Source organism: Elaeis guineensis, chromosome 2 (assembly GCF_000442705.2).
Source record: "Elaeis guineensis isolate ETL-2024a chromosome 2, EG11, whole genome shotgun sequence".
NCBI classification, from domain to species: Eukaryota; Viridiplantae; Streptophyta; class Magnoliopsida; order Arecales; family Arecaceae; genus Elaeis; species Elaeis guineensis.
Window position 1 is genome coordinate 98086799 of NC_025994.2, and position 14761 is coordinate 98101559.

A 14761-nucleotide genomic window follows, 5' to 3' on the forward strand; every position below is an offset into this window, starting at 1 on the left:
AAAAAATATTATTATTATTATTTTAAAATTAATATTTTTTGCTTCAATTTATTGTTAATAATAAAATAATCATATTTTTTTTTATTATTTTTTTTTCCAAATATTTTTTTTTATTATTTTTTTTTCCAAATATTTTTTTTTCTTTTTCTCCCTTCCTCCCGCCGCCCCCGCCCCCATAGCGTGAGACCCAGTTCACGGCCTTTTGCGCCGCCCTCACTGCAGCACTGCCCCATCATCGTCCATACTTGATGCACAAAAATAATTTTTTTGATATTGCTATATTATTGTTATTATTCAAATTATTAATAATAATAAATTAATATTTAAAAATAATATATTTATTATTATTCAATAAATAATATTTTTAAAATAATATTTTATTATTAATTTTTTGAAATAATTTTACTAAAAATAATAAACTATTACTATTAAGAGTACTTTTAAAATAATATTTTTTTAAAAAAAAAATATTTTTATTATTATTTTAAAATTAATATTTTTCTTCAGCTTCAGATTATTACTAATAATAAAATAATAATTTTTTTTACTTTTTTCCTCCCTCTCTCCAAATAATTTTTTCTAAAATTAATACCCTAAAAAATAATATTTTAAATTATTATTAATAATAAAATAATAATAGTTTTTTTCTCTCCCTCTTCAAATATTTTTTTTTCTTTTTTCCCCTTCCCTTCCCATCCTCCCGCCGTCTCCTACCCCCACCCCCGCTGCATCTCCCGACTCCGGTGCCACCAAACCTCCTCCCCTCTACGACCTCGCTCGGTCGCCATCTCCTCTTATTCTCTCCCTCGATCTCGACGAATCCTGGCTTTCGCAGCTTTCCACGAGCACCGACGACCACCCCTCTCTTCCCCCGGCTTCAATGCCACCAACCCGACCCCACCCCATCACCGTCCATGCTATACCTACTGCCGTTCGTGCCACATGCAGCTCCACATGACCAACAAAACCCTTTCTCTCCCCCGACTCTGACACCACCAACCCCACTCCCCTCCCCTCTGCGGCTCCATCATGTCGCTATCCCCTCTTGTTCCCTCCCCTGGCGCCAATAAACTCGAGCCCCTGCGGCTCCATGCGAGCACCGACGATTGCTCCTCTCATCCCCCGACTCCAGCACTACCAACCCCCCTCCCCTCCCCTCCTTCAGCTCTGGCACCACCAACCCCCCTCGCCTCTTCTCCTCGGTACTGGTCACGGGTGGTCGTCGGTGCTCGTGCGATCGTCAACTTAGAGTGACCTAATAGGGGAGCTTGGACGGTGGCTTGAGTTCGCCGGCGCTCGCACAAAGCCGTGGGGGCTTGGGTCGCGATGTTTGGTAGAGGCATCCTTAAATCGATGGAGGTTTTCAATGCTTCTCTATTCAGGTGGCACTACCAAACTCATTTGAGGAGCTAAGTTGACAACACCCCAATGCTTCTCCACATAATATTATTTTAAAGGTGTAAATATACATGTGTGTGTATACACACACATACATACATACATACATACATACATACATACATATATATATATATATATATATATATATATACATATACATATATATATACATATACATATACATATACATACACCTCCCCTCTCCCCCCGCTCCGCTGCCACCAATCCGATCCCACCCCACTGTCGTCCGTGCCACATCCGCCGTTCTTACCGCATTCGACTTCTCGAGACCACCAAACCTCCTCCCCTCTCCCAACTCCGACACCACCAACCCCCCTTTCCTCCCCTCTGCGGCCTCGTTCCATCGCCATCCCCTCTTATTGCCTCCCCTAGCCCCGGTAAATCTGAGCCCTCGTAGCTCCGCACGAGCACCAACGACCGCCCCTCTCCTCCCTTAGCTCCGGCACCACCAACCACCCTCCCCTCTCCCAGCTCTAGCACCACCAACCCCCCTTGCCTCCCCTCTCTGGCCCCAGCCGTAGGCGGTCATCGATGCTCGTGCAATCGTCGGCTTGGAGTGGCCGAATAGGGAAGCTTGGACGGTGGCTTGAGTTCGTCGGTGCTCATGTGAAACCGCGGGGACTCGGACCATGACGTTTCGTAGGGGACTTCCTTAAATCGGTGAAGGTTTTCAATGCTTTTCTGTCCAGATGGCACAACCAAACTCATTTGAGAAGTTGAATTGACAATACCCCAATATTCCTCATCAACTCTACAGAATATATATATATATATATATATATATATATATATATATATATATATATATATATATATATGATACTTTGAAAAAGTTTTCCGGCTGCTTGCATCTCAGGCACACGGTTTTACTTTGCCAAAACTTGCCGTGCCATCCTTATTTAGCGTTAAAAAAAAAAAAAAAAAAAACCACCTTTGTTGGGACGGGTCCATCATTGGAAGGTGCAACGGTTGCTTGGAGATATATGCAAATGGATGGACGAGGGATTTGGATTGCTTTGAGGTCTGTACAGATGCAATCCAATGGATGCTGTAATGAAAAAAGATCTATCATTTTTTTTTGCCCAAAATTATTGTCGAATCCACTCAAAAAAAAAAAAAAAAAAAAAAAAAAAGAAAACAAATCGAACCCGTAATACAGCTTTGGGAAACCTTTTTTTTCCGATGAAAATGGGAGACTGAAAGCCCCCAGCTTTTATTGATAGATGCGAATATTGATAGAGAACAAGAGGAGAGAGCACACAAAGAGAAGTATCAGGTAGCAGAATATAGAAAAATTACAGGAACTTCTATGAGGCCAACAAAAAATGATCTACCGCTCCCAGAACTTGAAGTTCAGGTATCACAGAGAGGTCACACAACAAAACCACACTTGAAGGGGAGACAGAACTGGTTGCTGATTCCAGTGCTTAACAACTGCAGAGTCCAGCTCGCAAAGTGACCGAATGAGGCCATACCAGTAATCCAAACATAGCTCGAGTACAGAGGTTATGAAGACGAGCCGGCACTGTTCTGACTTTGTACCAGATCTTTCCATGATCCACAAGTGAGCTCCGTTCACACAAGTCAGACCAAAGGTTGAAGAGGTTGATACCTTCATATGCCACAGAACAAATTGATGCATGCTTGCCAAGGAGGACTCTGGCGTTCCTTTCTTTCCAGCAGCTCCAGGTGATGGCACCAGTAAGCATTAGAATTACTGGCCGAGCAGCTTTAGAGAAGTTTCTATTTATCCATTCCAAGAAGAGTGAGATTGTAGAACCCCGCACACATTACAGATAGCTCTCCAAATGGTTAGGAAGAAAGGACAATCTGAGAACAAATGGTCCACCTTCTTAACTGGGTTTTGGCACATTACACAGCCTCCCAAATTTCTGCCTCTTTTTTTTTCCCCAATGGTGTAATGGGTATTGATCTTGCTTTTCCAGCATAGCCAAAGAAAGCGCTTCGCCTTGAGTGGAGCTTTGATACTCCATGGTGAAACTGCAAATTTGCACCTCACACCTCATGAATTGATAAAACGATAAAAAGATGCAATCGAGAATGTCCCCTTGCTGCCTAGTTGCCATTCAATCCTATCATCCTCATTGTTTAGGTTAATTGACGCAAGCAAAGACCTCAAAAGGTTCACCTGTTGCTGAAGTTGGCTAGCTGTGCGAGAGATAGATCTGAATTTCCATGACCACGCGTTGCAGTTGAAAAAATTAGCCATGGTGCCATTTTTCTTCGAGCTGCGAGCATGGACAAGTAGAAAGATGAGCTTCAAGGACGCATCACGCAACCACCTTTCCAAAATAAGTTTACTTTGCCATTCCCGATCTTGAAAAAGGTTCTGTTTCATATGGCTGGTAGACATTTGATTACATCTTTCCAAAGGTTAAAGCATCTTCGAGGTGGCTTCCAACATCTCGACAGTTTCACCTTCGTATGATAAGCAAGTTCAACTTGCCTCCTCCAAGTGCCTGAGTCATTAGTGATGTATCACCAACCCCATTTCGCCAGTATTCATCTGATTGCTGTCTTTGATCCAGAGACCTCCCTCTAATTCCTTTTGTAGGCAGGTGCTAGCCCGGTTAACTTGGCATGAGAGTCCACTTGTGGTCTATATGCTGCCCCACGGAAACAACCTTCTGAACTTGTCAATTTTTCTGATACTTTAAGGCTTGAAGAGAGAAATGTGGCAGAGTGGAAGCGAGATGATAACTGAGTTGATCAACACTAGCCTGCCGCCAAAGCAGAAATATTTGCTCTTCCAAGAACTGTTGGGTTAGACTAATTGAACATTACAAATGTGTGTTGATATGCATGATGATTTGTCTTTTAGGCTCTTCATTTATTTTTTTCAGTCTCGAAACATGATTTTAACTGGTTTGCTCTCATTTTGATTCACAAAATACTAGTAACACAATCGAAATAGTTGTTGTTACTATGATGACTGTAGCTGTGGTGGGGTTGCAACTCCCTGCCATCTGCGTTTACTAACGACGAAGGAAACTAGATAGAAAATCACTATGTATGTGTTTAAAGAATTATTTGATTTTCTTAACACTTGCGTTGCATCAATTGAATGCAGAATTTGACTATATGTATCTTAAACATTAGCAGATGATGGAGATGGAAAGGAGATTAGAGGTGCAGAGTCTCTAGTATTGATTTGGAAACCCAAAGAGCTGTGACAAATAAATTCTCTGATGCAAACAAGTTCTCAAAGATTGACATTTTAACCTTCAGAATGATGCAAATATCAAAATTCAGCTTGACCAAAATAATAACTTCTTAATTGTGTTGTTAAAATGCAATAAAGTGAATACTACTAGATGGACAAGTGATAGCTGTGAAGAGGAGGTCTCATCAAGCTCAAGGCTGGGGCTAGAACAGCTAGGAAATGAGGTTGGTTTGGCTGCCAAGCTCCAGCACAAGGACCTTGTAAAGTTGTTAGATTATTGCTTAGAAGAGTAAATTATGACTGTGACTGAAACTAATAAATATCAATATAATAAATTTAGTGAACTTGAATATTATTGGTTGTCATAGTATAATCTGCATAATTAATTTTTTATTTTTTTTTACATCATTTGCGGTCAATATGGACCACCAATAAATGACCCCCTTGCATAAGGCAAGAAGTGTCTGCAAGAAGAGTCTTGCATTTAGAAGATCTTTACACTTTGGTTGGAAGGTAAGAACAGAAAGAGAAAAGAATGGAAGAGAAAGTTAATATTTTTTTTTAGTTGAATTTTTGTTTATAAAAAATAAAGAGAGAAAAGAAGAGAAACAGAGAGAATGCAAGTTCCCTCAAATCTGTAATTTTTTTTTCCTTCCAATCAAACGGATTTGTAGAGAAAAGAATTGAGAGTTAGTAAATTTTTTATAATTCTCATCTTACTCATTTAATAATAAAAAATAAATTTAATATTATATTTTAATTTTATGATTTATTTCAAGTTTTCTATCTTGAAGCCTTCCGTTGATCAAGACTCCTGTGGACGAAAAAATTAATAAAAGTACAAGGAAAGATAGAAAAATTTATAAAGCAAAATTTTTTCTGAGATTTCTTAAAATCTTTTAAAGAATATAATAATAAAAAAGATTATAATTTTCTTTTTACTTTCAATTAAAAAAAAAAATTCTCTAAACTTTTGACCAAAAAAAAAATAATATACTTTCTGTTGGGATATACCGACCGACTCCGCCCGACCGACTCCACCCGACCGACTCCACCCGACCGACTCCATCTGGCCGACCGACTCTGTCCGACCGACTCCACCCGACCGACTCCTCCCGACCGACCGCGGGCGACACCAACAGCGACTACCGATTGCGCCCCGACCGGGACGGATCGGCCTAGCGGCCCCACGTCGCCTCCGATCGCCTGAGGGCCGACCCCCCATCACCGACTTCCCATCGGTTGCAACGCCAACGACTTTCCATCGGATGGGACGCCGACGACTTCCCATCGGATGGGACGCCGACGACTCACTATCAGTTTGGATGGCTGTCGTCCCACCTCTATAGGCCTTCCTAGACGCCGGATGAGCAGCGTGGGCTGCAGTCCCATCAAGTAAACGCCGCACGAATGTCAGGGGGCATTACCCTGCCAGGAAACCTGGGGTGCTGTCCTGCTAAGGACGAGAATTAATTCCTAGGACCTGTCAACTTTGTCAACGGCATGACAACTTTCGGTGATTTGACAACTCTCCAGTTGTCTACGTCACCGACGGTGAGGCCATACCACCTCCAACTATAAATCGGGGAAGGCAACAGTGCTAAGGGGGGCTCCTCCGAAAAAAATGCTCGGGCTTGCTCTCTCTCTCTCTCTCCCCGTAGAGCTCCTTGTCTCCTTTTCACTGTTGCCTAGTCTCCTCTCTGACTTGACCGTCGGAGGGTCTCCGAAGGAGCTGCCTCCGATCAGCATGGACTTTCTTTTGCAGGCGCCTGTTCCCGACGACCAGGCGACGAGGAGATTGACCGTAACAGATTGGCGCGCCAGGTAGGAGGGACGGTATCCCCACAAAATTCGAGATGATAAAGACAAGAGCTCAACGATCGAGGGTCACTGAATCGGCGAGGCGCTCTTCCTGCCGGGAGGAGGCCTCCCCTCCACCCTTTATGGCTAGGGTGGAGCCCAGCTCTCCGCGTCCCGCAGTGACCGCGGAAGTACAGATCGCGGCAATAGTTCGGCAGATGACCGTGCTAACAGACGCGATAAAAAGCCTTCAGCAACAACCGATCCGGCTGCCGCCTTCACCAGGCGAGCAGCCGACGGCGCATCCGATACCCTCCAGGAGCAGCCGCCGACGTCCGCACCGATCGTCGTCGCCTTCTCCGGAGCCCCTGTCGCCCCGCTCCCACCGGAAGGAGGAGGAGCGCCCACGGCGGGACGCCCGTCGGTCTCGACGGCCCTCCCCTTCCCGGCTGAAACGGGCGAGGAAGGAGGAGCGACTGCGAGCGCCGTCCGCATCGCCCTCGGACTCTTCCGGAGACTCCACCCCTGGGGTCTCCCAGTACCGACGGATCGACGACTACGAACGCAGGTTCGACGAGATCGATCGTTGGCTTGCCCAGTTGCAGGTGGACGGACAGAAGTCCTCGAACGACGTTGACTTCCAGACCGTCCAACCTCTCTCCCGACTTGTCCTTGACGAATCGATCCCCAGTCGGTTCAAGATGCCGCACGTGGAGCCTTACGACAGCTCCACCGACCCCATCGACCATCTGCAGAGCTACAAAGCTCTCATGACGATCCAAGGGGCAACCGACGCTCTCCTTTGCATCGGCTTCCCCGCCACGCTACGCAAAGCTGCCAGGACCTGGTACTCCGATCTTCGATCGGGAAGTATCCACTCCTTCGAGCAGCTTGAGCACTCCTTCATGGCCCACTTCAGCACCAGCCGAAAGCCGCTCCGAACATCGGACAGCCTTTTCTCTCTTAAACAAGAAAAAAATGAGACGCTCCGACACTTCGTGGCGCGATTCAACGTGGCCACGCTCGAGGTTTGGGACCTCAATGAGGACATGGCCGTCTCGACCATGAAGCGCGGGCTGAGGGCATCCCGGTTCACCTACTCCCTGGACAAAATCATCCCCCGAACGTACGCTGAGTTGCTGGAGCACGCGTACAAGTACATGCACACGGACGAGGGAGCTTCCGACCGACGCCTGGCTGAGCCCAAGGGCCCGAAGGAGAAGTGGAGGAAGGGTCGGGACCCTGCTGTGCCTGGCAAGCCCCCGACCGACGGTCGGGTATCACCCCAACGACGGGACCAGAGGTCGCCCCGACGTCGGAGCCCGAGGCCGACATGTTCTAGGTATGATTTCTACACTCCCCTCTCTGCTCCTCGTGCGCAGATTTTGATGGAGATCGAAGGGGAAGAGTACCTGCGACGGCCTCCGCCTTTGAAGGCAAAGGGCCTCGACCGACGGAAATACTGCCAATTCCACCGGAGCCACGGCCACAATACCGAGCAATGCATCCAGCTTAAGGATGAGATCAAAGCCCTCATCCGTCGGAGGTATCTCGATAAATTTCGGAGGAACCCGCCGGCTCGACCAGTTGCCGACCGACGACCCCAGCCGACTGAAGAGGCGACCGATAACCGACCAACAGCCGGGGTCATCAATATGATTTCCAAATGGTTGGGCCCGGGGACGTCTGCTGGGGGGGAGCCAATGAAGAAGCCATGCTCGGACGATGTAATTGCTTTTACGGAAGAAGATGCTCGGGGCATCCAAATCCCCCATGATGATGTTGTTATTGTCTCAGTAACAATAGCCAATTATGATGTAAAAAGAATTTTTGTAGATAATGAGAGTTCAACGAACGTTCTGTTTTACTCAACCTTCTCACGGATGCGACTGTCGGCTGACCGACTCAAAAGAGTCTCTACACCCCTGATAGGTTTCGCTGGAGACGCTGTCGCGGTGGAAGGAGAGGTCACCCTGCCCGTGACGGCTGGAACTGAACCACGACAAAGCACGATCCTCCTGACTTTCGCGATCGTCCAGGTGCCCTCGGCCTACAGCGTCATACTCGAAAGACCCGGACTGAACGCCCTCAAGGCAATAGTTTTGACGTATCATCTCCTGGTTCGGTTTCCGACCAAAAACGGCATCGGGGAGATGCGCGGAGATCAACACCTCACCTGTTGATGCTTTCAGATCTTCGCTCAAAGCGACGAATCGAAGGGCCCCCTGACGGTCGATAAGCTGGACCAACGGGAGGAAGAAGAGCAGGGCGAGCCGGTCGATCAGCTCGTTCCCATCGCGATAGCGGAAAACCTCGACCAAAAAGTGTGGGTCGGGTCTCAGTTACCCGACCCCGAGCGACGGCACTTGGCAGAGCTACTGAGGGCAAATACTGACGTATTCGCTTGGTCGGCGACGGATATGCCGGGAATTCTCCCAGAGACGATGACCCACCGACTCAACATCGACCCAGCAATGAGGCTGGTAAGGCAGAAGAAAAGATCTTTCGCTCCAGAAAGACAGAAGGCCATCGACGAGGAGGTGGATAAGCTACTCGAGGCAGGCTTCATCAGGGAGACCACTTATCCCGATTGGCTCGCCAACATCGTAATGGTGAAAAAAGTCAGCGGAAAGTGGAGGATCTGCATCGACTACACCGACTTGAATCGGGCCTGTCCGAAGGATAGCTTCCCACTCCCGAAGATCGACCAGCTAGTAGATGCGACGTCCGACTATCGACTGCTCAACTTCATGGATGCCTTCACAGGGTACAACCAAATCCGGATGATGCTCGAAGATGAGGAACACACCGCCTTCATGACCGCCAAGGGCTTCTACTGCTATAGAGTAATGCCGTTCGGACTGAAAAATGCTGGCGCCACCTACCAACGACTGGTCAACAAGGTCTTTAAAGATCAGATCGGGCGCAACATGGAAGTGTATGTCGATGACATGCTGGTAAAGAGTATGCAAATTTCGGATCATGTCCGGGATCTCGAAGAAACCTTCCGCACTCTACGACGGCACCGGATGAAGCTGAACCCAGCCAAGTGCGCCTTCGGAGTGACCTCGGGGAAGTTCCTAGGATTCCTCATCTCGCAATGGGGAATCGAGGCTAACCCCGAGAAGATCAGGGCCATTGTCGATATGCGACATCCAGACACCAAGAAGGAGGTGCAGCAACTCAACGGAAGAATCATCACGCTCAGCCGATTCATTTCTCGGTCAGCTGAGAGATGCCTCCCGTTCTTCAAAACCTTGCGACAAGCCAAGCAGTTCTCTTGGCCGAACGAGTGCCGACAAACCTTCGAGGAACTGAAGAAGTACCTGGCCTCTCTGCCACTCCTCGTAAGACTGAAGGTCGGGGAGGTCCTGTACCTTTACTTGGCTACGTCTCCAGAGGCGGTTAGTTCGGTGCTCGTCCGAGAGAACGAGAACCGGGTTCACCAACCGATATATTATGTCAGCAAGGTGCTCCACGAAGCTGAGACTCGGTACTCGAAAGTAGAGAAAATAATTTTCGCTCTAGTCATTTCGGCACAGCGACTCCGTCCGTACTTTCAGGCACACGCCATCGTGGTCCTCACCGACCAGCCCCTGAGAGCCATCTTGCACCGCCCTGACACATCAGGACGGCTGGCGAAATGGGCTGTGAGACTGAGCGAATTTGACATCCAATATCGGCCACGATCTGCCCTCAAAGCTCAGGTTCTGGCCGACTTCATCGCCGAATGCCCGACGTCAGACCTACTGTCGGGGCAGGGCAGCCCCGTGGAGGTCGGGACCTCCGACTGTGACCCCGATTCGGCCTGGGTGTTGCACATCGACGGAGCTTCCAACGCTCAAGGAAGTGGGGCCGGTTTCCTGCTCACCAACTCAGAGGGGGTGGTTACTGAGCACGCCCTCCGATTCAATTTCAAGGCCTCCAACAATCAGGCCGAGTATGAGGCGCTCGTCGCGGGCTTGAAATTAGCACTAGAGCTCGGGGTTGACCGACTCAAAGTCTTCTCCGACTCTCAACTGATCGTTGGGCAGATCAAAGGAGAGTTCGAAACACGGGATCCGATCATGGCCAAATACCACCAAAAAGTGAAAGATCTCGTGGCGCCCTTCGAGTACTTCGAGATCTCCCACATCCTCAGGGCGAAAAATCCTCGGGCCGACGCGCTCTCCAGGCTCGCGACATCCGACTACGGTGCCTTGGGCCGGACCTTCATGGAAAGTCTTGAGCGGCCGAGCATCGACGAGGTCGAGGAAGTACTGCAATTAGCGACGGAGCCGAGCTGGATGGACCCGATCGCTCAGTACCTGACCGACGGATCTACCCTCGAAGACCCTGCGGAGGCCAAACGACTCCGGTGGGCGGCTTCCCAGTACGTAATGATCAACGGCCGACTGTATAAAAGGTCATTCTCCTTTCCCTTGCTAAAGTGCCTGGGGCCGACCGACGCGGACTATGCCCTCAGAGAAGTACATGAAGGGATCTGTGGCGATCACTTGGGGGGCAAGTCCTTGGCTTACAAAGTCCTGCGACAGGGCTACTACTGGCCCACTATGAAGAAGGACGCTGCTGAATTGATTCGGAGGTGCGAACCATGTCAGAAGTATACCAACATACAACACCGACCCGCCAGCCAGCTTGCTCCGGTCATCGCCCCGTGGCCCTTCGCCCAGTGGGGAATCGACATACTCGGATATTTTTCTCTGGCATCCGGTCAACAGAAATTCATCGTCGTCGCGATTGACTACTTTACTAAATGGGTGGAAGCTGAACCCTTAGCACAAATCACTGAGCGAAAGATGGAAGACTTCATACAGAAGTCTATCATTTTTCGGTTCGAACTACCAAACACCATCATTACCGACAATGGGCGACAGTTTGACAACCAGGACTTCAGAGACTTCTGCGCAAGATTTCAAATCATGCACCGACTAACCTCGGTCGAGCATCCACAGTCCAACGGTGAGGTCAAGGTGACCAACCGGACCATACTGCACGAGCTCAAAACCCGACTAAATGAAGCCAAGGGCCTCTGGATCGAAGAGCTGAACTCCGTCCTATGGGCGTACCGGACGACACCCCGTGTCCCGACCGGAGAATCACCATTCGGCTTGGCCTATGGAACGGAAGCCATAATCCCACTAGAGATTGGGTTGCCATCAACCAGGGTCGAGCAGTATCGTGAGCCGGACAACTCTGAGTGTCGGAGAGCCGACTTGGACCTCTTACCCGAGCTCCGACGCGAAGCACAACTTCGTATGGCTTCTTACCGACAAAAGGTAGCTCGATATTACAACGCCAAGGTAAAGCCGAAGCTCTTCCGACCTGGAGACCTGGTCTTGAGAAAGGCGGAGGTCTCAAAACCCTTGGATCAGAAAAAATTATCCCCGAACTGGGAGGGACCCTACAAGGTAGCCGACACCAACGGACCGAGAGCTTACCGACTGGAAACCCTAGAAGGAAAACCCATTCCCCGGACCTGGAACGCCGACAATCTGAGGTTGTACTATCAGTGAACTCTGTACCTCCCCCATTTGGAATGTGAACTCAGTTTAAACTTCGGAGTCTGGAATTTCGACCCTTCGACTGTGGTTCGACGCTCACCAAGGAATGCGAGCCTCCGACATCCCAATACGGACTTAACGTTCTACTGCGGGTCGTCGGACTGACCACCAACGATGCGTCAAATGCTTAAAGGACCGACGCACCTGCAAAAATGGGAGTTACACTCCTTCTACATCTAAAACATTCGGCTAGAACGTTCGAGCAGAACGATCGGCCGACTCGCCGACCCCGCTCCGGTCGGGAAAGGCAAAAGCGCCAATGCAACCAACGCCGCGTTGCGACTTACCGACCGGATCGAGGCCGGTCGAAGGGTATTCGACTTACCACCGTTTATCACACGGTGCTACACAAGTGCCCGACCTAAGTCTGGGTAAGGAGAACTCGACTTGCCATCGCTTTCCCGACCAGACATGTCGACTATGTACGATAATGTACCAGACGCAGTCCGATCGATCGCATCGGACGACATTAGGGTCATCGGGGTACACCCGAAAGTCGGTCGACTTTCTTCCCCACGAACAACCTTCGACTCCGCCGGCACGGCCGACTCAGCGGACTCGTGCCTGGAAGTCGGTCGACCCCCGACTCATGCCAGGATGACGTACGTTCGACTCTGGCATTCGGACGTTCAGTCCAGGTCTTAAGACGAGCGATCAGTGGTCGGGGTTCGTCTTGCTTACCCTATACCGCACCACCGACTATCTCGACTAACGACTCGGGATGACGTTGGGTGTCCTAATGCGGCACGCCAAGACTGCGGCTCTCCGACCTTATGATCCCACGATTACAAGTACATCCCGACAGGCAAGAAAAGGAAATCGAAAAGGAAAACAGAAATTTCTTAAGTTCATTTGACTACAAAATCGGGTCGAAGCCCGGTTACAAGTGCGCAAAGAAAAACAAAAACAACACAGGAAGATAAGGCCGCGATCATCCTTCGGAGTCAATATCTTCAACTGATGGAAGCTCAGGGATGACCGGTGTATCCACCATGATCGGCACTGGGTCGACGGTCGTGGCAGGATCGTCGGTCGGTGCTGGAACGACGGTCGGTGCTGGATCATGGGTCGGAGACTGGTCAGGAGTCAGGGCCGTCTTTCCTTCGGCAATCCATTCTGGGATGGCCTCTCCCACCACAACGACGCCCCCCGACGACGGGTCGGCCATCTCTTCTGTGGCTTGGTCCTCGACCCCCGATGGAATGATACCACTGAGGTCCAGCTTCGGGTACAGAGCTTGGACTGCATCCCGACCATCTTCGTACCCCACCCGGTACGACGCAAAGTCGGACTCCAGCAGCTCCTCTCGATACCTGTCGGAGCCACGGAAGTCATCCACCGCCCGACTCACTGACTCCTTCGCCGACCTCGCTTCCGCTTCCACCCGATCGAGAGAGTCCTTCGCCGACTCCACCTCTGCCTTCGCTATGTCGGCATCGGCCTGGGCAATCGACAAGTCCTCCTCAGCCTTGGCGAGATTCTCCAGGCTGACCTGGAGCTGCTCGCGTTCGGCCTCGAGCTCGGCAGCGACGCCGTCCCATTCGCACCGCAGACGATGCGCAGTCCGACCCTTGCGCTTGGCCTCCTTTCGGGCCGACTTGAGCTCGGACCCGAGACGAGAGACCTCGTCCACCAGCTTCGCCTCCCAGTCGGTCGACTGCTTCAGGTGTTCGACCAGCATCGCCTGTCAGCTTCGACGGTCGCCGCCCTATCCTTCCAGACCGCCCGGACGTTCCCAAACCTCCGGTACCCGACCTCAAGTTTGGACATGGTATAGATTAGCTGCAAACGTGGCGCTACGTTAGGAAAGCGAAGTAATGAAAACACTAAGAAGGAAGGAGATGAAGTGAAACTTACCCCGACCATGGTCGGGTAGAACGAAGATAGCATCTCGGTCACTTGCCGAGATTTCAGCACCTCCACGTCGGCTGGGAGAAGGATCCCCTGGCACAGTCTCCTGGCCAAGTTGTGGTCGGCCAGCGCCGACGCTCCTTCGGGACCTGAGCGCCAGGTGGCGCGGAGCGACTCCCCGACCTTGTGTCGTCAGCGGGGTCCATCGGGGCTTTCTCCCGATTGGCCGCCCCAGCCAGTGGATCGGGTAAGGAGGGGATGCTCGAGCTTGACGCAGCACCCCCGTTGCCGCTGCAGACGCCGACGGATAACGTTCAGGTTCCCGAACGGCATCCGACGCTACTCCCGTCGATGAAGCCGCCGACGTTCCTTCAGCCGCTACCTCCGCCGGCCGCTCCTTCGATTGCACCGTCGAAGCCGAGAGTGCAATCACCGGCTCCGATTGATCGGTCGCCGATGCTGCGATGGTCGGCGCCGCTGTGGAGGATTTCTTCGGCGGCCGTGAAGGTCCGGCCCCCGACGCCGGCCTCTTCCTCGCCGCATATTGTCTAATTTCAGCATCAGTCGGCCTCATCCTCGGCGGCGTCCCTGCGATGCCAACAAAAGAATCAGTATATGCACGAGAACGAATGCCAAATAAAAAGACAACCGATGGATCGGGCGATACCTAAACGGGGAGACCAGGCTCATGCCAGCATCATAGAGGGCTTGTTCCGGTAACAAGCTCCCTCTGCTTCGGGACCGACATGTCTTTGTCGGTGGAAGTCCTCCCGGTCGTCCACCTCCACTCGGCTGTTCTCGTTTGCCTCGATTCTAGGCACGCCCCAGTGAGAAGGGAAGCCCCAAGGAGAAGAAGAGGAAGCAAAGAAAAACTGGTTCTTCTACCCGTGAATGGAGGATGGAAGGCCAGTGATGAAGGAAAGACCCTTCCGGGGGTTGA